This window comes from Panthera uncia, chromosome B1 (genome assembly GCF_023721935.1).
Source record: "Panthera uncia isolate 11264 chromosome B1, Puncia_PCG_1.0, whole genome shotgun sequence".
NCBI classification, from domain to species: Eukaryota; Metazoa; Chordata; class Mammalia; order Carnivora; family Felidae; genus Panthera; species Panthera uncia.
The window spans coordinates 119556304-119581909 of NC_064811.1; the positions used below are offsets into that span (position 1 = coordinate 119556304).

The 25606-nt window shown below is 39.8% G+C and overlaps 1 protein-coding gene and 2 non-coding genes across 3 annotated transcripts in view; 2 read left to right on the top strand and 1 right to left on the bottom strand.

Annotated features, from left to right (window-relative positions):
- FREM3 (FRAS1 related extracellular matrix 3) overlaps nucleotides 1-25606 on the bottom strand; it is a 91193-nt gene that overhangs the window by 34787 nt on the left and 30800 nt on the right. The window lies entirely within an intron of this gene.
- Nucleotides 6897-7002, top strand: LOC125924111 (U6 spliceosomal RNA). The gene has a single exon (XR_007458293.1). It is a non-coding gene; the product is annotated as a U6 spliceosomal RNA (small nuclear RNA).
- On the top strand, nucleotides 16345-16464 carry LOC125924163 (small nucleolar RNA SNORA15). Its single transcript, XR_007458329.1, has one exon. It is a non-coding gene; the product is annotated as a small nucleolar RNA SNORA15 (small nucleolar RNA).

Here is a 25606-nt window from a genome sequence, read left to right on the forward strand (position 1 = left end):
ACATTCTTCACCTCCAGCCCAGGGAGAGTGGGCTTCAATGAACCTGTTAGAGAGCTGACATGTCCTTCATGTGACTGATGCATTACCAAAAAAGTTCATGTGGCTTTGGCAGGGTAGGGAGAGTGGAGAGGCCTGCTTTTGGGAAGTAATTAAGTACCATGAAGACTGGGACAAGGAGAGCATGCGTGTGGGCCGGAGGTGGGTCATCTGCCCAACAGAACCTGTCGAGGAGGCAATGCAATCCCAGTGGGAAGCTGGAAGCTGACCACCAGATCCCTGTCAACTGCAGAAACGGTGAAAGATGAGGAACTGCATGTTCCATAGTCAGGACTCTTTAAGGGACTCATGAAAACACCAACTGAAGAAAGAGTCGCTGTTAAATAGTTGCCATCCAGGGGCCCCAACATCGGATGCAACAATACTTGCCACACCAGACTATGCTCTGTCCCCCATCTCCCCTCTCTCTGGGGCTAGCCGAAGGATCAAAGCTTTGCTAGGAAGCCAGGAGAACATGAACATGGGAAGAGCAGAAGATGGCCTCTGCCCTCCCCCCTTGTCCCAGCTCTGGCTAATAGCTGCAGAGAAGGCATAACACAGAACAAGTTCTGATTTAATTATTGCTTCGGGCTGTGAATTCTAATGACCAGACTGACACTGTGTTTTTGATTTAATATGGCTGTAAGATGTTTTTATCTGAGAGTGATTAGAAAAGTTGTGTGACTGCCAAGTATCCATTGTAGGAGGAAGGGAAGAACCTTTCCTCCCAGCACCACCACTGAAAAAAAATGTTAAAAGAACATACAGCTAAAATCATAATTTGATTACATCACAAGTTGTGCTCATTTGGTGCACCAGGAACGCACTGATATATAAATGCAAGGTAAATGCACCTGCTGAATTTCATGTTTATGATCCATCTATCTTCTCTTTAAAGAACATTATTGATATTACTGTGGATATTTTAATAAGTACAGAAAAGTGTAAGACAAATATACCAGAAATCCTTTTATGTTATTTAAAGATATGATACTGGTCTTGTTTCTAGTTTGAAACCACTTAAATTCATCAAGTATGTAGTTTTGTTTTGATTTTGAAATCATGAGTCAAAATAATACTTTAAGTTTACTCTTTTTTGAAGTTCTGTCATATAAGCTTTAGTTTGTTCTGATAACCATACTACAGAGTAGGACAAATATTAGTCTCATTGTATATCTAGGCAAGTAGTTTCAGGACAATAAAGTAACTGGGCCAGGTCTGTGCAGGGTAGTGGCAAGGTCTTGTCTGGACTGCAGACTTCTAGTCCTGTGCTCTGGTTTTGACTCTGAGTGCCACTCCTATGATTAATACTCCTGGATCAATGCAACTCAAATGCTTCAAAAGGGAAATGGGCAAGGAGCACCTGGGTGGCTCAGTCAGTTGAGCGTCCAACTTCAGCTCAGGTCATAATCTCACAGTTGGTGAGTTTGAGCCCCATGTTGGGCTCTCTGCTGTTAGCACAGAGCCCACTTCAGATCCTCTGTCTCCCTCTCTCTCTGCCCTTTCCCCACTTGTTCTCTATCAAAAATAATAAATAAACATTTTTTAAAAAATGGAAATGGGCAAAATCTATTGCAAACAAGATTCTCCGAATCAAAATATCCATGATGAAAAAGGATCAACAAGTAGAGACAAAAATATTTTCACATCCCAAATGTATATGATATGGATTTCTCAAAAAACGGGGTCTGAAAATCTTTAGACTCTAGCAGCTACCCTAAGTTTCTGCCCCCTAGATCCACATGGCTTCTTGTTAAGACTTCTCTCTGGGTGTTTGCTTCATTCTGTATTCTCTGAATACCAGCTAGCTTTCTCCACTTGTCCATGCATGTATCCTGCGTGTCCCCCATGTATCCTGATTTGCTTATCTTTATTTCACATGACCAGCAGAGATAGATTAGCCTCATGGCATTTCAATGGTCAAGCTTGGGTGTGGGTAGCTGTGGTGTTATTAGGTGTGGCCTGGCTGCAGTGTGAGGTTGAGGAGGAAGGCAGTTCTTAGTGAAAAGCGCTCGAAGATTTAGATATCTAAATGGTATTTGTGTCCTAACATCAGGATGCAAAAACTAGGTGAAAATAGTAGAGGGCCCTTTTACATTCTTGTCACCAATAGTTTTTCTGTACTCAGATTCTTAAAATAAAATGTACAGATAATCCCAAGAAGCAGCCACATGGCACAGAAACAGCAGGGATTTTGGATATCGTGTCAAGTGACCACTCTGCTACTAATTAGCTATATGGACTCAGAAAAGTTACCAAGTACCATTGAATTATAGATTCCTTGCCTGTTAAATGAGCATGATAACAATAACAATGACAGGAATAATATCTTCCTCAGAGCTGTAAGGATTACCCGGGATAGTAAAGGTAAAAATGACGACGAATGATGCCTGGCACACAGTAGGCACTCAAAGAAAGTGGTCACATTAAGGTTATACTGACTTCGATGCACATAATTTAATGGAGAAGCAGGAGAAAATAAGTACAAATCAGTACTTTTAAATGTATAAATCAGTTAGGTACAGAAGACCATTTGTTTGCTCATTTATACATCCTATAAATAATTACTTTAAATTCTAACCAATCAGCAAACACAGTGCTAAGATTTGTGCTAAGTGTTGTGGATCAAAAGACATGCAAGTGATAAAGTTAATTTGTATATCAGGACCCACAAAATGGACCAGAGGCCCAGTCCATGTCACAAAATCTAAACCTAAGTCAGCCTGTGCTTACTGGAAACTCCTGTCAAGGAAACTCAACATACAAGCCTCCAACTCAACTTTGGCTACTCAAATACTTCAAAAGGGAAATGTGAGCCTTATAAGGAAATCCCCAGCCTCCCAGCCAACCATGCACTGTTTCCGGGTTGCCTCTTCTAATGCTCTATGAGACTTGCCCTTGCACCCAAATCCTGTGGGAAGTGTTCCATTGCTTGTGAGGCACTGCCTCCCCCAGTCCATGAATGGCCTTCTCTTGAATAAAGGATATCAAACTGGTTGCCCAATTGTATTATTTTTGTCACTTGACACAAGGTATAATTTCTTCAGAGAGGATGTGGACAGATTTCATGAGACAGTAAGGGCCTAAGCATTGGGCGGTGATAGTGGAGAAGAAATGGACAGTTTAGAGAGAATAAAGGAGAATTGACAGGTTTGGGGGATGAGAAGCCAGAACACGTGAGGAAGGCTGTCAGAGAGGGACTCTGAGCTTAAATCGGGCAGCTGGAGGAATTGTGTAATATGAGCAGACATAGAGAAGTTAGGAGGGGAAGACAACTTGGGAGTTTAATTTCAGATTTGGCTTTGAAGGGATGATAAGAAGTCCAAAGGAAAAGTTCATCAGTTATTTTGGATACTTGGAGATTTGGGAAAAAGTTTCAGGAACGGACAAAGGCAAGAAATGTATATTTGGGTGTACTGTAATACAGGGAGTCTCTGAGAGGGAGTTTTAAAGTCCAGTTTTTCAAAATAACAATAAAGAGCTAAATATATATTATAAAATTTTTATAATTAAAAAAATTTTTTTTACATTTATTTTTACATTTTTGAGAGACAGAGACAGAGACAGAACACAAGTGGGGGAGGGGCAGAGAGACGAGACGCAGAATCCAAAGCAGGCTCCAGGATCGAGCTGTCAGCACAGAGCCCGATGCAGGGCTCGAACTCACAAACTGTGAGATCGTGACCTGAGCCGAAGTCAACCGACTGAGCCACCCAAGCGCCCCAGTTTTTTAAAAAAATTTTTAATGGTTATTTATTTTTGAGATTTTGAGAGAGAGAGAGAGAGAGAGAGAGAGAGAGATGTGTAGAGTACGAGCGGGGGAGAGACAGACAGACACAGAATCCAAAGCAGGCTCCAGGCTCCGAGCTGTCAGCACATAGCCTGACGCAAGGCTGGAACCCAAGGACTGAGAGATCATAGCTTGAGCCGAAGTCGGATGCTTAACTGACTGAGCCACCCAGGCTCCCCCCAGGCACCCCAATTTTTGTAATTTTTTTGTTTATTTATTTGAGAGAGACAGAGAGAGTCCAAGATGGGGAGGGACAGAGAGAGGAGAGAGAGAATCCCAAGCAAGCTCTGAAGAGTCAGGGTGGAGCCCGATGTGGAGCTAGAACTCATGAAACTGTGAGATCATAACCTAAGCCGAAATCAAGAGTCAGATGCTTAACTGACTGAGCCACCCAGATGCTCCTATATTATACAATTTTTGTACTTTGTCAGACACTGCCTCTTAGACACTGTCTTTAGAGTAGTATGATCCTGGCTGAGCACCTGACATCAGACATCCTGGGCCCTGAAGAAGCTGATTCAGGCATTGCCCTTTTCTACTCTCAGACCGGTTGGTCCCTGGACTTTGAAACAGGAGCCAAGCCAGAAGCAATGTGGAGGAAAGGACTTGGTCTCTACCAGTCACCTTGACTTGCATGTGTGGCTCTGACTTAGTCTCTCCTATTGGTTGGCTATGCACCATCGCTTGCTGGGGAAAGGGTTGGGAGTGGGGGGTAGAAGGGATTGGAATATAAGAAAGAGGAAGTGGTTGGAATGGCCAGGGAGCCCCTGCTAAGATGGAGGTCCCACCTGTGAGGGTCAGTTACAGGGCCCTTAGCTTTGGAAGTCAGGGCATTCTGAGGAGGAGAGGAGGTGTGGGATGTGACTATGATCCTTTCCAGTGGGGGCCAGAGAGGATGGTTGCCTAGGCCTTAGCTGTGCCCTCCCAGGCTTCAGTTGGTAGCACTCTTCACAGGTGCAGCTTCTTCCCCTGGACCCAGAAGCAGGCAGGCAGCCAGCTGATGCATTAACAATTACATCCCAAATAATGAGAGGTGGTTTAATGTATAATGAATAAGAATGCAGACGTTGGATTGCATGAAAGTCCAATTTATGAAAGACTTTGCATAGATGATGTTATGTATTTCAATAAGGAAGTAACTGTAAAAAAAAAAAAAAGAAGAAGATCAAGAACTAAACGTTGGGGACAGTTGCCTTTGGGAGCCAGTGAAGGAAAATAAGTAACAAAATGGAAAATAAGAAGCCTTTGAGTTAGTTTCATCCCACTGTGTAAGTCTGATATAAAACTACCATCCAGAAGTAAAAAAAAAAAAAAAAGGAGAGTTTCAAGCATAACCATAATCTTCTTATCAAAGGATGATACTTTGTTATTTGCTATATCAAATGATAACAGCTACATATCTAGTTATACTCTAGGGCAGCATTTTTCAACCTCAATACTATTGACATTTAGGCTGGATAATTCTTTGTTGTGAGGGGCTGTCCTTTGGATTGTAGGATGTTTAGCAGTATCCTTGACCTCTTCCTACTAGAAACCGACAGCAGTCTCTCACCTACCCCTATCCTCCAATTGTAACAATAAAAAAAAAAAAAGTCTCTAGACATTGCCAAATGTCCCCTAGGGAGAAAAATAATCTTTCATTGAGAACCACTGGTGCAGATGAAATTAAAGGATGTTACTGCATCTCTGATAAAAAATGTTCCTATTGGGGCACCTGGGTGGCTCAGTCAGTTGAGTGTCCGACTTCAGCTCAGGTCATGATCTTGCAGTTCTTGAGTTCGAGCCCCGCATCAGGCTCTGTGATAACAAACAGCTCAGAGCCTGGAGCCTGCTTCAGATTCTGTATCTCTCTCTCTCTCCCCCTCCCCTGCTCATGCTCTGCTTCTCTCTGTCTCTCAAAAATAAATAAATGTTAAAAAAATTTTTTTAAATGTTCCTATATTTCATACTCCTATTTTGGGAGAATGATAAATGAAACATTTTGGATTTGAATTTGACATTGATAATCAAACATTCCCTGTTGACTTCAGAAGGTAGCCTGAATCTAAGTTAATCTGAGGAAAATCAGAAGGATACAATATCAAGGACATTAAAACTATTATTCCTGTGGACAAATCAGAGTTTAAAGTTGGGGACAAGAGCGATATTCATGGAATCTGATTAACCATCACACTTTTTTCCTGGGCAGCTATTGAAATGGAAGCATCAGGTCTGGGAAGACCAGAGGCAGCCCTCCCACACGTGATCTCTGTGCCATAGGCAGGTGCCTCCATCCCTGCTCCCCCATCTGTAAGACTGTGGTAGACAGGGGCACAGGAGGCACTGGATGGGAGAGACCATGTAGGTGGGGAAGTGTGGGCACGTCATTTTTATGGTTTGAGCTATTATTATTAAGTTCCTTTTCCCCCCTTCATGAGTCAGGAGAATGAATTATTAAGAAAAGAACTATGTAGAACAAAATTAATGCTCTAATGTTCTAAACAGAACATATAAGCTCATAATGGGGGATGTAGGATGAGGGTAAACAGGACCAACATGTCCCAAGTGCCTGATACATGTGGAGCTCTGGGCTAGGAAGTGTGCAATCTGCCAATGTGAAAGAAGAAAAATAAGAGACAAACAAGATGGAAGAGATAGGAGTCAGGGAATAGGAACTGACAGGACCAGTCTGGACGAGGAAAAGATCTGAGTGCACAGTGAGGTGAAGAGAAGTAGAAAAGTGAATTTTGGAATGGCAATGGCTTAGAAAGCAATTGGAAGTAATAATGGAGAAAAAAACTGCAGAATTTCAAGCTTCTTGAATTGAAAGGCATAATGCATTTACATTTTCATAATTATCTCCCATTGAGTTTTTTTTTAAAAGGAAATATATCCTAAGTGTTTTACCCAAATACTATATTCAGGAAGATCTAATTTTGATGTAACATAGGTACCAATTTTGGTTTCTGATATAATCTCTTCTTTTCAAATGAAATGATTGGAAAACACCTTAAAATGAAAAATAGATTATGTATTGCTAAAGACAATTTTGAAAATACATCTAAAATAAATGCTGACTCTCATGCTTGCTTTGGCAGCACATATACTAAATATACTAAATTTGGAACAATACAGAGAACATTAGCATGGCCCTGTGTGAGGATGACATAGAAATTCATGAAGCATTCCATGTTGAGAAAAAAATAAAAACAAAAAACAAATAAATGCTGACTCTCAAATGAGTCAAATCAAGTACTAAATGATAAGGTAGCAGTCATTGTCAAATGTTAATGGCTTATGGCCTTGAGCCTGAAAAAAGATTTAATTGAATAGGATATTTGATCTCAAATGTTTAATAATTACCCAATGAAAATCTAATATCATACTCATGTTTTTTAATACTCCATGACATTTTCAAATAGCTTCATTGTCATAAGCATTTAACTTCTACAGCCACCAACTTTAAAATGTATCTGACTTCCATAAGCACCACCTCATCATAATACCTATCACTATCAATTTTCACGTAGTGTCAGTTAATACCATTTTTCTTTGGAAAATGCTTCACAGTGCCTCATTGTGATGAAATGTGTTTGAGGCTTGATGCGTATAGCTAAGTTGCATGTCTACAGAATAGAACTATAATAAATATAATGTATTCTTCCCCAGTAGAGGTATAATTTCAGGGAAAAGAAAGTAACTTGAGATGGAAGAATTAACAAAATTAGGTAAGAGAAAAAGTCAAATTGCATGTCAGACCAACTTCCATTTTCTTTCCCTAGCTGTCTCCAGTGTTCCTGGAGTTGTGAGTAGCAATTTAAAACCATGTTCTTTGTTGGGTGAGATATGCCACATCCCCTTCCTGCACAAGGATATTATTCCACCCTCTTTTCTTTTGCATAATTCACTTCTATTCAGTAATTCCATGGGCCTGCCTGATTCTTCCTTCAATGATTCAGGGTGTGACCACCCATGACCCAAAGCAGGGGAGGAGAGGTGGCCCTCCTTTTGGAGTCCCCAACACACAGGTGCATGTCCATCCTCTTCTTGAGGAACAACAGGTTGTTTTGTGCAAATCAGGTTTTTCAGAAAAGGAGGGGAAAACTAAAAAGCAAACAGATGAGCTATCTATAGTCATTTCTCTCATTGTGTTCTTCTAAGCTACAGCAATGTTACTTCCCAGACCGTGTTTCTATATTCACTTATGCAGTCTTTAGAAATGTGTGGGCAGGTGATAGAGGAAGAGATCTTTGTGTTCACCGCCAGGTGGGAGGGGCTACAGGGGCGGCAGGTGTAATGCAGTGTGACAGAGGTGTTTGGTATTCTTTTTGAAGATGTCCCCAAACTGTCTTGATGATATATTTGGCTCTCCATTTTGAAGAATAAAAACCCAACATGTTATTGCTATGTATGACAATACAAGTTATCTGTGCCCTTTCTCGTCTTCTTAAAATAGAGTTCTTCAATATTACTGCAGTGGAAGCAGGGGGAAAAAGTAAAGACCAGAAGCTTTTCTTCGATTGTTTTGCATGCCTCAATAGGGGCACCACATCCTGCCCTTGACACAAAACAAAACTACCCGAAGTACTCTCAAAGCAAGACTTTAGAATATTAAAAAAAGGATGAGACTGTATTAGCAGAAGTTTCCAACTAGAAGGAAAGAAAAAATACACCAATTGCATGATCACATGCAATGGCCATTTCTCTTTGGGAGTTGGGGCTCCACATGGCATAACTGAAAGGGAGAAAACATTGTGCCTTCTTCCTTCTCAAGACTCTACAGGATTCAAGGAGGATGTTGAAGCAAACTCTTCCTTCCAGAGAATGTAAATGTAATGTAATGTAATGTAATGTAATGTAATGTAATGTAATATAATGTAATATTATGCAATGCAATGCAGACCAATGCAATACATACAGCAAATTCCTCTTTGGAGATCAGAACAATCATTCTCATTTTTGGATACCATCTAGATAGAGCCAGAGAAAGCAAGAGGGTCTTTCTCAGAACCTCATTGTTCTTTCTCTCCAAAGAGGGATGGAATTAAAACCTTTCTGATCAGTAGGAAGGTGGCGGCATAGGAGGACGCTGGGCTCACCGCGCGTCCTGCTGATCACTTAGATTTCACCTACACTTGCCTAAATAACCCAGAAAACCGCCAGAGGATTAGCAGAACGGAGTCTCCGGAGTCAAGCGCAGACGAGAGGCCCACGGAAGAGGGTAGGAAGGACGGCGAGGCGGTGCGCGCTGCATGGACTGGCGGGAGGGAGCCGGGGCGGAGGGGTGGCCTGCCGGCCAAGCAGAGCACCTGAGTCTGGCTTGCAAAAGCTGAGGGGCCAGACAGAGTGTGTTGTGACAGCAAGCGGGACTTAGCATCTGGGAGGTTGTAAGTTAACAGCTCTGCTCGAAGAGCGGGAAGGCTGGAGGACAACAGGAGGGAGAGTTGCTGAGCCCCGGGACGGGATGACAGAGCTCAGTTTGGCGGGGAACAAAGGCACTCACCAGCGCCATCTCCCTCACCCATCCCCCAGCCAAAATCCCAAAGGGAACCGGTTCCTGCCAGGGAACTTGCTCGCTCTGCCTAAACAACCAACGCTGTGCTTCTGCAGAGCCAAACCTCTGGCAGAGGGTCTGACTCCCTTCCACTGCCACAGGGCCCCTCCTGAAGTGGATCACCTAAGGAGAAGCAAGCTAAGCCTGCCCCTCCTGCCCCCGTGCACCTTGCCTACCCACCCCAGCTAATACGCCAGATCCCCAGCACCACAAGCCTGGCAGTGTGCAGTAGCCCAGATGGGCCACGCCACCCCACAGTGAATCCCGCCCCTAGGAGAGGGGAAGAGAAGGCACACACCAGTCTGACTGCAGCCCCAGCGGTGGGCTGGGGGCAGACATCAGGTCTGACTGCGGCCCTGCCCACCAACTCCAGTTATACACCACAGCACAGGGGAAGTGCCCTGCAGGTCTGCACCACTCCAGGGACTATCTAAAATGACCAAACGGAAGAATTCCCCTCAGAAGAATCTCCAGGAAATAACAACAGCTAATGAACTGATCAAAAAGGATTTAAATGATATAACAGAAAATGAATTTAGAATAATAGTCATAAAATTAATCGCTGGGCTTGAAAACAGTATAGAAGACAGCAGAGAATCTCTTGCTACAGAGATCAAGGGACTAAGGAACAGTCAGGAGGAGCTGAAAACCGCTTTAAATGAGATGCAAAATAAAACGGAAACGTCCACGGCTCGGATTGAAGAGGCAGAGGAGAGAATAGGTGAACTAGAAGATAAAATTATGGAAAAAGAGGAAGCTGAGAAAAAGAGAGATAAAAAAATCCAGGAGTATGAGGGGAAAATTAGAGAACTAAGTGATACACTAAAAAGAAATAATATACGCATAATTGGTATCCCAGAGGAGGAAGAGAGAGGGAAAGGTGCTGAAGGTGTACTTGAAGAAATAATAGCTGAGAACTTCCCTGAACTGGGGAAGGAAAAAGGCATTGAAATCCAAGAGGCACAGAGATCTCCCTTCAGATGTAACTTGAATCGATCTTCTGCACGACATATCATAGTGAAACTGACAAAATACAAGGATAAAGAGAAAATTCTGAAAGCAGCAAGGGATAAACGTGCCCTAACTTATAAAGGGAGACCTATAAGACTCGTGACTGATCTCTCTTTTGAAACTTGGCAGGCCAGAAAGGAATGGCAGGAGATCTTCAGTGTGCTAAACAGAAAAAATATGCAGCCGAGAATCCTTTATCCAGCAAGTCTGTCATTTAGAATAGAAGGAGAGATAAAGGTCTTCCCAAACAAAAACTGAAAGAATTCGTCACCACTAAACCAGCCCTACAAGAGATCCTAAGGGGGATCCTGTGAGACAAAGTACCAGAGACATCGCTACAAGCATAAAACATACAGACATCACAATGACTCTAAACCCGTATCTTTCTATAATAACACTGAATGTAAATGGACTAAATGCACCAACAAAAAGACATAGGGTATCAGAATGGATAAAAAAACAAGACCCATCTATTTGCTGTCTACAAGAGACTCATTTTAGACCTGAGGACACCTTTAGATTGAGAGTGAGGGGATGGAGAACTATTTATCATGCTACTGGAAGCCAAAAGAAAGCTGGAGTAGCCATACTCATATCAGACAAACTAGACTTTAAATTAAAGGCTGTAACAAGAGATGAAGAAGGGCATTATATAATAATTACAGGGTCTATCCATCAGGAAGAGCTAACAGTTATAAATGTCTATGCACCGAATACCGGAGCCCCCAAATATGTAAAACAATTACTCATAAACATAAGCAACCTTATTGATAAAAATGTGGTCATTGCAGGGGACTTTAACACCCCACTTACAGAAATGGATAGATCATCTAGACACACAGTCAATAAAGAAACAAGGGCCCTGAATGATACATTGGATCAGATGGACTTGACAGATATATTTAGAACTCTGCATCCCAAAGCAACAGAATATACTTTCTTCTCGAGTGCACATGGAACATTCTCCAAGATAGATCATATACTGGGTCACAAAACAGCCCTTCATAAGTATACAAGAATTGAAATCATACCATGCATACTTTCAGACCACAATGCCATGAAGCTTGAAATCAACCACAGGAAAAAGTCTGGAAAACCTCCAAAAGCATGGAGGTTAAAGAACACCCTACTAAAGAATGAGTGGGTCAACCAGGCAATTAGAGAAGAAATTAAAAAATATATGGAAACAAACGAAAATGAAAATACAACCATCCAAACGCTTTGGGACGCAGAGAAGGCAGTCCTGAGAGGAAAATACATTGCAATCCAGGTCTATCTCAAGAAACAAGAAAAATCCCAAATACAAAATCTAACAGCACACCTAAAGGAAATAGAAGTAGAACAGCAAAGGCAGCCTAAACCCAGCAGAAGAAGAGAAATAATAAAGATCAGAGCAGAAATAAACAATATAGAATCTAAAAAAACTGTGGAGCAGATTAACGAAACCAAGAGTTGGTTTTTTGAAAAATAAACAAAATTGACAAACCTCTAGCCAGGCTTCTCAAAAAGAAAAGGGAGATGACCCAAATAGATAAAATCATGAATGAAAATGGAATTATTACGACCAATCCCTCAGAGATACAAACAATTATCAGGGAATACTATGAAAAATTATATGCCAACAAATTGGACAATCTGGAAGAAATGGACAAATTCCTAAACACCCACACTCTTCCAAAACTCAATAAATCAGGAGGAAATAGAAAGCTTGAACAGACCCATAACGAGCGAAGAAATTGAATCGGTTATCAAAAATCTCCCAACAAATAAGAGTCCAGGACCAGATGGCTTCCCAGGGGAGTTCTACCAGACGTTTAAAGCAGAGATAATACCTATCCTTCTCAAGCTATTCCAAAAAATAGAAAGGGAAGGAAAACTTCCAGACTCATTCTATGAAGCCAGTATTACTTTGATTCCTAAAGCAGACAGAGACCCAGTAAAAAAAGAGAACTACAGGCCAATATCCCTGATGAATATGGATGCAAAAATTCTCAATAAGATACTAGCAAATCAAATTCAACAGCATATAAAAGGAATTATTCACCATGATCAAGTGGTATTCATTCCTGGGATGCAGGGCTGGTTCAACATTCACAAATCAATCAACGTGATACATCACATTAATAAAAGAAAAGATAAGAACCATATGATCCTGTCAATCGACGCAGAAAAGGCTTTTGACAAAATTCAGCACCTTTCTTAATAAAAACCCTGGAGAAAGTCGGGATAGAAGGAACATACTTAAACATCATAAAAGCCATTTATGAAAAGCCCACAGCTAACATCATCCTCAATGGGGAAAAACTGAGACCTTTTTCCCTGAGATCAGGAACATGACAGGGATGCCCACTCTCACCGCTGTTGTTTAACATAGTGTTGGAAGTTCTAGCATCGGCAATCAGACAACAAAAGGAAATCAAAGGCATCAAAATTGGCAAAGATGAAGTCAAGCTTTCACTTTTTGCAGATGACATGATACTATATATGGAAAATCCGATAGACTCCACCAAAAGTCTGCTAGAACTGATACATGAATTCAGCAAAGTTGCAGGATACAAAATCAATGTACAGAAATCAGTTGCATTCTTATACACTAACAATGAAGCAACAGAAAGACAAATAAAGAAACTGATCCCATTCACAATTGCACCAAGAAGCATAAAATACATAGGAATAAATCTAACCAAAGATGTAAAAGATCTGTATGCTGAAAACTATAGAAAGCTTATGAAGGTAATTGAAGAAGATATAGAGAAATGGAAAGACATTCCCTGCTCATGGATTGGAAGAATAAATATTGTCAAAATGTCAATACTACCCAAAGCTATCTACACAGTCAATGCAATCCCAATCAAAATTGCACCAGCATTCTTCTCGAAGCTAGAACAAGCAATCCTAAAATTCATATGGAACCACAAAAGGCCCCGAATAACCAAAGTAATTTCGAAGAAGAAGAAGACCAAAGCAGGAGGTATCACAATCCCAGACTTTAGCCTCTACTACAAAGCTGTCATCATCAAGACAGCATGGTATTGGCACAAAAACAGACACATAGACCAATGGAATAGAATAGAAACCCCAGAACTAGACCCACAAACATATGGCCAACTCATCTTTGACAAAGCAGGAAAGAACATCCAATGGAAAAAAGACAGTCTCTTTAACAAATGGTGCTGGGAGAACTGGACAGCAACATGCAGAAGGTTGAAACTAGACCACTTTCTCACACCATTCACAAAAATAAACTCAAAATGGATAAAGGACCTGAATGTGAGACAGGAAACCATCAAAACCCTAGAGGAGAAAGCAGGAAAAGACCTCTCTGACCTCAGCCGTAGCAATCCCTTACTCAACACATCCCCAAATGCAAGGGAATTAAAAGCAAAAATGAATTACTGGGACTTTATGAAGATAAAAAGCTTCTGCACAGCAAAGGAAACAACCAACAAAACTAAAAGGCAACCAACGGAATGGGAAAAGATATTTGCAAATGACATATTGGACAAAGGGCTAGTATCCAAAATCTATAAAGAGCTCACCAAACTCCACACCCGAAAAACAAATAACCCAGTGAAGAAATGGGCAGAAAACATGAATAGACACTTCTCTAAAGAAGACATCCGGATGGCCAACAGGCACATGAAAAGATGCTCAACGTCGCTCCTCATCAGGGAAATACAAATCAAAACCACACTCAGATATCACCTCACGCCAGTCAGAGTGGCCAAAATGAACAAATCAGGAGACTATAGATGCTGGAGAGGATGTGGAGAAACGGGAACCCTCTTGCACTGTTGGTGGGAATGCAAACTGGTGCAGCCGCTCTGGAAAACAGTGTGGTGGTTCCTCAGAAAATTAAAAATAGACCTACCCTATGACCCAGCAATAGCACTGCTAGGAATTTATCCAAGGGATACAGGAGTACTGATGCATAGGGGCACTTGTACCCCAATGTTTATAGCAGCACTCTCAACAATAGCCAAACTATGGAAAGAGCCTAAATGTCCATCAACTGATGAATGGATAAAGAAATTGTGGTTTATATACACAATGGAGTACTACAGGGCAATGAGAAAGAACGAAATATGGCCCTTTGTAGCAACGTGGATGGAACTGGAGAGTGTTATGCTAAGTGAAATAAGCCATACAGAGAAAGACAGATACCATATGTTTTCACTCTTATGGGGATCCTGAGAAACTTAACAGAAACCCATGGGGGAGGGGAAGGAAAAAAAAAAGAGGTTAAAGTGGGAGAGAGCCAAAGCATAAGAGACTCTTAAAAACTGAGAATAAACTGAGGGTTGATGGGGGGTGGGAGGGAGGGGAGGGTGGGTGATGGGTATTGAGGAGGGCACCTTTTGGGATGAGCACTGGGTGTTGTATGGAAACCAATTTGGCAATAAATTTCATATATTGAAAAAAAAAATAAAACCTTTCTGAGTTCCTTCCAGGTTTATCATTCCCTAATTCTTTCTGTCCCCCTTGGTAGGTGGCATGGTCACAGCAATAAAGAAAACATATTAACTTATTATGTCCCAGTTTGGAAAAATAGTATTACTCAGCATAAGTTGGTGCAACTTGATAAATCAAATGCAAACTTTAAGCTCTCAGGAGGTTTATCCACATGTGAGGAGGATGAGTTCTTGGGAAGGCACACCAACTATCTGGGTACAGAGGTGCACTGGCACATCCAGAGGTGTGATCTTAACCCCACTGGTATATTACAACTGAGTCCTTTCATATCTGAGATCTCATGTGAAAATCCAATGCTTACCACCACCTTGAATACAGGGACGGGCATACATGACATTTGACAAGTGAAGTGCCTATATATAGTTCAGTAATTGTGCCTCACTCAAGGTCACATAGCTAGTCAATAAATCTAAAAGTATGCAAAGCCCTCCATGGTCTGGATTCTTTCCACCATGGCTCCCCACCTCCCGTCATCTCCTACCTCTCTTGCTGCCTTTGGAGCCTATGAGTTGGCTTATTCTAAGTTATGTGCAGTTTGTGAAGCTAACGGTGAAGCTAAAAATTCTTAGTCATCCTTCAAGGCCCAGTTTGAACATTGCTCCTTGGAAAAACTTCCCTGGGTGATGGCTCATCTCTGTCACTCATGAACATATCTCCTTGCTAGTACTTGAGTGAATTGTCTCTACGTCTGGTTCTCTTTCCATATCAGTAGCTTATTTTCATTATGGAGTTCCTAGCCCTTGGCAAAGATCCTAGAAATTACAGGGCTCAATAAATACTTGTTGAATGACTGACTGCCTCCTGGAGAAAAACTGACCTAAACATAGATTTAAAGAATAGAATGAGCACTGCCAATAATTTGACCTAGGTGCAGTTTGTAAATATATTACCTTGCTTCATAAAAATGTAGATAATGGTTTTTAAAAAATGTAGTGATATCATAGCATGGACCTGTGGTTTTATTCTAGTTAGAAAGAGAGTCAGAACCTGCAATCCAGGTTGTTATCCTCTTAGCTTAGAACTACTTCTGCAAAATACTGTGTGCACAGGCTGTGAACTGATCTTTAAACTTGAGGGTCTAGTTCTAGAGACATCTTTAAAAAAAATAATAAAAATACTCTTTCACAGAGGCACTTGGGTGGCTTATCTATCGGTTGAGCATCCGATTTTGGCTCAGGTCATGATCTTGTGGTCTGTGAGTTTGAGCCCTTCAACGGGCTCTGTGCTGACAGCTTAGAGCCTGGATCCTGCTTTAGATTCTGTGTTTCTCTCTCTTTCTGCCCCACCCTGCTCGTGTTCTGTTTCACTTACTCTCAAAAATAAATAATAAAACATTAAAAAATTAAAAAAATATTCTTTTACATTTCCATAGTATATATTATTTAACTCCCCCCCCCCCCCCCCCATAGTCCAGTGTTCTGCTCATGTTCTAGAAACTGATCACATAACACTGGACATATAGGTTTGTGCTTGATTGGCATTAGAAATGAGATAGTATAAGGCATGGCTGAATACTTTGTTCTTTATCTCAGTAATTGATGCAGCCAGACACCATGCAAAAGTAACGTCTTCTCTTTGAAATGTCTGTAATAACTGATAATGGATAAAGAAGATGTGATATATACCTATACATATACATATATACATATACATATACATGTACATATACATATACATATACATATACATATACATACACACACACACACACACACACACAATGGAATACTACTGGGCAATGGGAAAGAATGAAATCTTGCCATTTGTAATAACATGGATGGAACTGGAGGGTATTATGCTGAGTGAAGTCAGAGAAAGACAGATACCATGTTTTCACTCATATGTGGAATCTGAGAAACTTAACAGAAGACCATGGGGGAAGGGAAGGAGAAAAAAATAGTTTCAAACAGAGAGGGAAGTAAACCATAAGAGACTATTAAATACAGAGAACAAACTGAGGGCTGATGGGGGGGAAGGTGGGGAGGAGGGGAAAATGGGTGATGGACATTGAGAAGAACAATTGTTGGGATGAGCACTGGGTGTTGTATGTAAGTGATGTATCGTGGGAATCTACTCCTGAAGCCAAGAGCACACTGTATACACTGTATGTTAGCTAACTTGATGATAAATTATATTTAAATAAATCAACATTTTATGAATTAATGAAAACATAAACATAAATAAATAAATAAATAAATAAATAAACAAAAAATAAAATAGCTGTGATGGTATGCTAAGCTTTTTTTTAATAGCACTTTTTTTTTTTTAAAGTGGACAGAAATAAATGAACTAATGCTAGGAGCTTGCAAGGACTTCCAAGTACTAGTTAAATTGGGCCACTTTGCTCTTTGACATGTTGCTTACATTGCTTTCAAGTGCAATACTAACATTGTGGTGGTTATACTGAATTCTCAAGAAATGGATGGCTTTTATATATGTGTTTTCATTTTCTTAAGAATGATTCCACAGTTTTATTTGCTTTGTAGCTTAGCATTTCTCTCCTTCCCCACAACCCAACAGAAAAAAAAAAGAAATGAGATAGTATAATAAAAATTGTTATGTATATGTAATGAAAGTAATATTTCCTGAAAAGCCATAATACACTCTATACCTTAGGAAGATGTGATTCCAACCAAACCAAGTCCCTACAGTTTTTTATAGGTGTTCAACACAGGACACATCCCCCAGGGTGGCTACTCTAGTGTCAGCTAAAAGCAGCTCTGAAATAGTGGGTTTGAAAACCAGAATCACTTATTCTCCTACAAAGAAAGAGACAAATGTCACATCCCCATCTCAGCTTATGCCTGCAGTCAGCCCAAAGGAGATAGAAGAGTGTTTCAAGAGCAATTTGATTTGGAAGTGTTGGGAAAGGAGGAGTCAGTGAAAAAAGGGTCAAAAGGAAGCTCTGCAGAGACATAAAAATAACGTTCTATTCATCACAGCCCAGAATGTAGAGCCAAGTATATTCATATATCCTTGTAAGTGGGTTTGGCCAAACCTTGGAACCATCTAACTAAGCTCTAAATGAATGGGGAATGACATCTGGTAGAGTTCTTCTTAAGGTCTGACAAGACAATAATTAGGGAGGAAAGGTTGGAAGGTAAAGTAAACCGCAGCCTAGCTCTGTGTCATCTCCATTGTTAGTCCAGGCCTTACAAAAATGGGCAAGCCAGAGAGCCAACAGATGTCATTAGCCTAATTCTTGGCAAGTACTTATCAGGCAAAGAATATACGCTGAGCTTTTTTTTTTCCCAGGGGAAGCATTCAATTTGTCAGCAATTCCTCTCTGCCAGACCACAAATCAACAATTGCTAGATAAATGAAAAGCTTCCACTCAACTTACAAACTCTTGGGTAAAGTATTTATTTTCTAGAAATAAAAGTGCCTTTTTTTTTTTATAGCACAAGCTATAAATGGTCCCAGTAGGTTCCACTAAAGCAATCAAATGCCAAATACATAAATCTTATAGACCTTTATGGAAAATGGCAGTGGCTCTGTTACACATCATATTGAATGAGGCTATAGATTCACAGAATAAAAAATGGCAGAATAGGTCATAGCTAATAGGTCAGTGACAGACTAAACCCATTGCTGTAGTAATGGTAAGGGAAATTCAGTGTAACAATCACTTGAGATATACTTTATGAAGACAAAATTTGTTTTGAAGACTTTGGATTATATGCTTTCTGAATTATGCTGTTGCATAATTTGACATTGGCTCCTATTATATATAATGGTCAGGAGATACTCAACTGTGAAAAGAAATGTTGTGGGTGAGGTTTAACACACACAGATGTGTGTGTGTGTGTGCGTGCGTGTGTGTGTGTGTGTGTGTGTGTGTTTGCTTTGTCAAAGCCTTTCTCTGTTTCCTTCATCCTGTCTTTCCTGTATATCTGCCTCTCCTGGATTTCCACTTCATCTTTGTGTTTACATGAACTCTTTCCAGCTTCTAGAAGACTAGTTAGTATTTGTATACACTATATTTAAAAAATTTAAAACGTAAGGAATGGTGATTCCATAAGCAGCATCTAAAAAGAGGCTTCTCAGTTTATTCTTTGCCTGGACTATATCAAAGGGAATCCAATCTAGTAGCTCCCTTGAAGTTTACAAAACAATTTCAAGGTAATGCTTTACCCCCATGTCTTTCACCGAACATGCTGAAACATAAAAATGGGTACAAACTCTGAGGTCATTTTCGGTCTTCAGGTCTATGATTCTAAGTGGGCATAATAATGATACTGATAATAGTTTTTACAATTTCACTCTTTTTAAAATAATAAGATGAAAACTCAATCTTTAAGGCATATAATTTCTTTTAAAAAGTGTTCCTTGGGGTTTATAAGGAAAGGAAATATTTTCCAACTCAGAGCATATGAATTTTATGGCACCAACCATAGAACAAAAATATGATGGCCCCTTAAGCCAAGGTCCTTTGCCCAGCATGATTTTCCACAGTTATATTAGACTACATGGACTTTTGGTTTTCCTAGGCAGGCCCAGGCAGAAGTCATGAATCAAGGATCAAAATATGCTATTTCTATCAAGATTATCCTTTCCAAAATTATTTCCATAATTTTCCAGATTCTGGATTTCTTTCTATATATTAATACTGGCTGACACAACAGACTGGGAATAAGTATCACTAGGGAACAGAGGAGAAACACTTCTTAAGACACATGTGGCTGCTTTTCTCATGCAGCACGTGCACGAGATTCCAGTGGTGCTGAAGGCGGATCTGTAGTCTGCTTCAAGAGGAGAGCAACCCAACATGTACCTTAATGTTTATAGCAGCACTATCAACAATAGCCAAAGTATGGAAAGAGCCCAAATGTCCATTGACTGATGAATGGATAAAGAAGATGTGGTATATCTGCCTATATCTATATCTATCTATATCTATCTATGGTTTTATACACACACACACACACACGCACACACACACACACACACACACACACACACTGGAATATTATTCAGCCATCAATAAGAATGAAATCTTGATATTTGCAACAATGTGGATGCAACTAGAGTGTATTATGCTAAATGAAATATGGCAGTCAGAGAAAGACAAATGTCATATGATTTCACTCATACCTGGAATTTAAGAAAGAAAACAGATGAACATAGGGGAAGGGAAGGAAAAATAAGATAAAAACAGAGAGGGAGGCAAACCATAAAAGACTCTTAAAGATAGAAAATAAACTGAGGTTGCTGGAGGGGTGGTAGGTGGGGGGATGGGCTAATGGGTGATGAGGATTGAGGAGGGCATTTGTTGGGATGAGTACTGGGTGTCATATATAAGTGATGATTCAGTGGGTTCTACTCCTGAAGCCAATAGTATACTGAAGCCAATAGTAAGCTAATTAACTTGAATTTATTTGTTTATTTTTAAAATGTTTATTTATTTATTTTTGAGAGAGAGAGAACACAAGCAGGGGAGGGACAGAGAGAGAAGGAGACAGAATCTGAAGCAAGCTCCAGGCTTTGGGCTGTCAGCACAGAGCCCGATGTGGGCTTAAACTCACCAACTGTGAGATCATGACCTGAGCCGAAGTCAGACTCTTAATTGACTGAGCCACCCAGGTGTCCCATTGAATACTTATTGAAATAAATAAGTAAGTAAGTAAGTAAATAAGTAAATCAATCAATCAATAAATAAAGTTTTTGGCAAAACTGTTACTGTGATGTAAGTTAATTTTACGTGTCAACAAAAAAGATGATGCCCAGTATTTTTGACAAACACTAGTCTAGACATTGCTGTGAAGGTATTCTTTCGCTGTGATCAATGTTTACAATCAGTTGAATTTAAGTAAAACGGAATGTGGGTGTGGCTTTCATCCAATCAGTTGAAGGTCTTAAGAGCAATGACAGGTTTCCCCGAGAAGAAGCAATTCTAACTCAGACTGCAACATAAAAACCTGCCTCAGTTGCCCACTTGCTGGCCTACCCTGCAGATTTCAAATTTGCCAGCTCTACAACTGTGTGAACCAATACTCTGTTTCTGTCTGTCTCTCTCATACACACACTTCCTATACCTCTTCTACACCTACTGTTCTGTGTTTCTGGAGAACAGTGACTAATACAGTCACCATAATACCTGCCCCCTTCCCCTTTTTTCCTCTGATACATTAAGCTTTTCTGAAACTATTCTAGATGCAAGCATCTCCCAACATGTCCTTTTAATCATATTTAGATGTTTGGACCCTGTCTTCCTGTTTTGTTTACTTGTTTTAATTCAGTCAGATGCATTTAGCACACAGCTATTGCAACATGAATTCTCTGGGAAGAATTTTTCCCTTTCCCCAGTGACAGAGACGAACGATTTTGATCTACCTAATTTGCCCAAAGAGCTTTTATGAAGCTTTAAACTCAGATCCTTCAAAAAAGACAATATTAGATGGAAAAGAAAAATCTATGTTTATAAAACTGACCAAACCTGTACAACTGCTTGGAAATGCTAGGAAAGTTTAGAGATATAACACAAAGGTTTAAAAGTGTTTTCATATAAAATATACCTAATATCCATTCAAAAATCCTCTGGGGAAAAACTTGAGTTGTAGAAGGGATGCATTTGCACTCATTACTTAAAGTGTTAGGATATATCCTGATATATTTTCTGGAGCTAAGGATTATGATTTTTTTTTTAAACCTAAATTCTGTGGCTTACAAATCTTAGTTTTACAAAATAGAGTTAATTTCACATTTTAATTAGGATAGTAAAACAAGAGAATGCCATTGATGGAAAAAAAAATGTATCAGAACAAGTTTCTATGACTGTTACATTTCCCTGAACGTTCTAAATGCATTTGATTGCAGTTGTAGATTCTGCCTCATCGGTGTGAAAATATTAGCTATATCTGAGCTTCAGAGCAACTCCTCATTGTAACTAAGTTTTCTTTAGTTATACTCATGTTCCATATCCCCTGCTGGATGTGATGCTCTTCCTCTGCTCATCCTGTTCATCAGGCAACCTCTGATCGCACTGTAGCCTTTGGAAAATCTCTGGATTCCTCCTGATACCATACATGGGTATACAGACTCTTGGTTTATTTTTCCTTTGTGGAAGTTAAATTAATGCCAACCCAGGGAAAGAGAAATGTTGACTGGGAGTGTTAACAAGACCCTTCACAAGATTTAAATTCTTGTTACCTTGAGGCATCAATAAATACCCACTGAACATACTTTTTTTCTATTCTTTATCCATACTTCCCATACTTCCCCCTTCCTGCCCAGTTTGAGAAAAGTTTAAGGTATGCACCATGATGGTTTGATTTATATAGATTATGAAATGATTAAAATAGGTTCAGCTAATGTCTACTTTCTTATATAGGTACAATAAAAAGAAAGAAGAAAAGAAAAAAGGAAAAAAAATTCTTGTGATGAGAACTGTTAGGATCGATCTATTCTCATGGGAACTTTCCTGTATATTGTACAACAGTGTTAACTGTGGTCATCATGTACATTACATCCCTAGTGCTTATTTATCTTGTAACTAGAAGCTAGTACTTTTTGACCACCTTCTTCCAATTCTCCCTTTCCCAACAATCCACCTCTGGTAAGTCTAATCTCTTTTTTTCTTTTTTTAGATTCCACATTTAAGTGAGATTGTACAGTATTTGTCTTCCTCTGTCTGGCTTATTTCAGTTAGCAAAATGCCTTCAAGGTCCATCCATGTTCTTGCAAATGGTAGGATTTCCCTGTTTTATGGCTAAATAATATTACATTGTGTATATATACCACAACTTCTTTATTCACTTGTCCATTGATGGACACTAAGGTTGTCTCCATGTCTTGGCTATTGTAAATAATGGTGCTGTCAATGTGGGGATGCACAGATCTTTTTGTTAATGTTTTTGTTTCCTTTGAATATTTCCAGAAGTGGAATTGCTGTATCATATGTTATTTTTAGGAGTTTTGAGGAACCTCCATACTGTTTTCCTTAGTGACTGACATCCCACCAGTAGTGCACAAGAGTTCCCTTTTGCCACATCCACGCCAGCATTTGTTATCTCTGGTGTTTTTGATGATGGACATTCTAACGGGCATGAGGTAATGTCACTGTGGTTTTGATTTGCATTTCCCTAATGACTAGTGATGTTGAGCATCTTTTCATGTGCCTGTTGACCTTTCATATATCTTCTTTGGAAAAATGTCCATACAGATCCTTTGCCCACTCTTTCTATCTTTCTTTCCTTCTTCCTTGCTTTCTATTGAGTTGTATGAGTTCTTTATATATTTTGGATATTAACTCCTTACCAAATCTATGGTTTGCAAATTCCCCCCCCCTCCATTTCATAGGTTATCTTTTTCACTTTCTTGGTAGTTTCTTTTGATTTTGTGGCTTGCGCTTTAGATGTCATATCTGAAAAATCATTACCAGTACTCATGTTAAGAACTTTGTCCCTATGTTTTCTTCCAGAGTTTCATGGTTTCAGGGATTACATTTAAGCCTATAATCCATTTTTTTTAAGTTTATTTATTTATTTTGAGAGAGAGAGAGAAAGAGAGAGTGCACACACATGTATGCACAAAAGCAGGGAAGGGGCAGAGGGAGGGAGAGAGAGAATCCCAAGCAGGCTCTGCACTGTCAGTGTGGAGCCAGTCATGGGGTTCCATTTCACGACTGTGAGATCATGACCAGAGCCCAAATCAAGAGATGCACACTTGACTGCTTAACTGACTAAACCCCTGTGATCCATTTTGAGTTAACTTTTATAAGTGGTTTAAGGTATGGGTCCAGTAATGGGTCTCATGGTGTTGAGATTGAGCTCCACAATGGGCTCCATGCTGGGCTTTGAACCTAGTTAAGATTCTCTCTCTCTCTCTCTCTCTCTCTCTCTCTCTGCCCCCCCTTGTCCCTCTCTTGCTCATACATGCTCATTCTCTCTCTCAAAATAAAAATAAAAATCGAAAGCTGTATACAAATCTTTCTCTCACCTATTTGTCATTGCATATGAAACTATATATGTAATACATTGTTAATACATGATTGTTAATACATGAGCCTCCGTGTACCTGCTTTGATAGTATAGATAACAGAATTGCTCCAGTTTGTTTAATGGCAAATCAAGATTCTGTTTTCACACTGGTTAGCATCTTTTGTTGCTTCTTGGTGTAAGTTCTAGGACCCAGTTCATGGGACTTGCATAAAACTGAGAAGAAAACCGGTTGTTGAAATTGAACAAACCAATCTATGACATCTACTTTCATGGCTTGGGCTTGGTAAAACAGGAAGCTAGTTGGGGGGTATTCTATATACATGAGTTATGCTCTTTCTCTCCTTGTTCCTAAGTATTGCTCTTGTCATGTCAATTGTTAACAAAATCATAAACATTGCACCATCACTATTCCAACCATCTGATGATTCTGTAACAAAAGGAGTCTGAAGGGACTCTGATAAAGACAGTGATATTTTATAAAATTAGCCCCCCTCATCAAAATTGTGGTGTAGACCTGAAAATCTGATAATTTGCCTATCCTTCTGTAATCACTGTGTTTTGTCTAGATAGATGAAAATCAATAGGAGGGACTATAAATGAACTTTGTACCTGCGACAGCTCTTGCCTAGGAGATATCAAAAGTGGATGTTGTATCTCCCACAGTTGGTTCTAAACAGCCTTAGCTGAAACTGCTATGAATTTAAAGCACCCACCAGCTAAAGATAAACAATGATTGGTATGTTAGATCCTCACCAGACCCAAATGAAGAGTCTTCTGTGACCAATGAAAAATGTGACTTGTTTTAAGCAGTTATATCAGTACTACGGAGTCATTTCACCCTCTCTTGTATGTAAGCTTTGGTCCTTAATTACCACAAACACAGTGAACTTCCCCTTTCTGGGATACATGGGTCCCTGACTTCTCCTCTTTAGTGAACCACCCTGAATTTCCTCACTGATGTGTATTTCCTTGCCTGACAAGTCAGTAAACTCAGTGCTCCCTTATTTGACCACTGCAGTGGTCTCGGTATTTCTTTTAAAAACATTCATATTCTCTATATTACTCACTATTTAAATAGGAGATAACCCTATCTAGTTTGTGTGTGTGTGTGTGTGTGTGTGTGTGTGTGTGTTTCCAGAAGCACAGATAGCAATATAACTCCACAGTGTTAAACAAAAAACAACAGAATTCTTAAATGGTTTTTAAAACATGTCCCACTCCCACCCCCCTGTTTAAAATGTTGCTAGTTTTCCTCTAATTGTTACAGACTCTGGAAACAAAGAGTTAATGTTCATCATTAGACAGTTTTTCTATCATCCACTAAATTTCTTCAAGCATTTGGCTTGCTGTACATAAACCAAGTGAGATAGAATCTTTTGATTTCCTGTGAATTCAATAGGAGCTCATAGGATGGGTGAAAACACATTACAAAAGATCAACATCCCAATTCTCAAAAACCAAATACTTCAGATAAGATGGCTCAGAGTTGCTCTTGGTAAGCGCCCTGGTGCCCATAATAGGGATGTGCACATTCAGAGGCACAGCACAGGATGCTGGGATCTGGAGAGCCCTAGAATTCATTTAGTAACAGAGAGTAACTGCTTTCATTTCAGTGGGTACTGATTAGTAAAGTGGCCAACTAAATGTTATATATCTATTTCTTTTATTAACGACTTCATTGGACCTTAGAAAGACCCGGGTTCTGTATTAATTAGAATTGTGAGAACCCAATAAGGACATCAGAAAGTCATTTGACCTGTGAGAAAGAAAGAAAGAACACTCTAAAATCAAGTCTATTTCTCTCTATACCTCTAAGAAGATAAA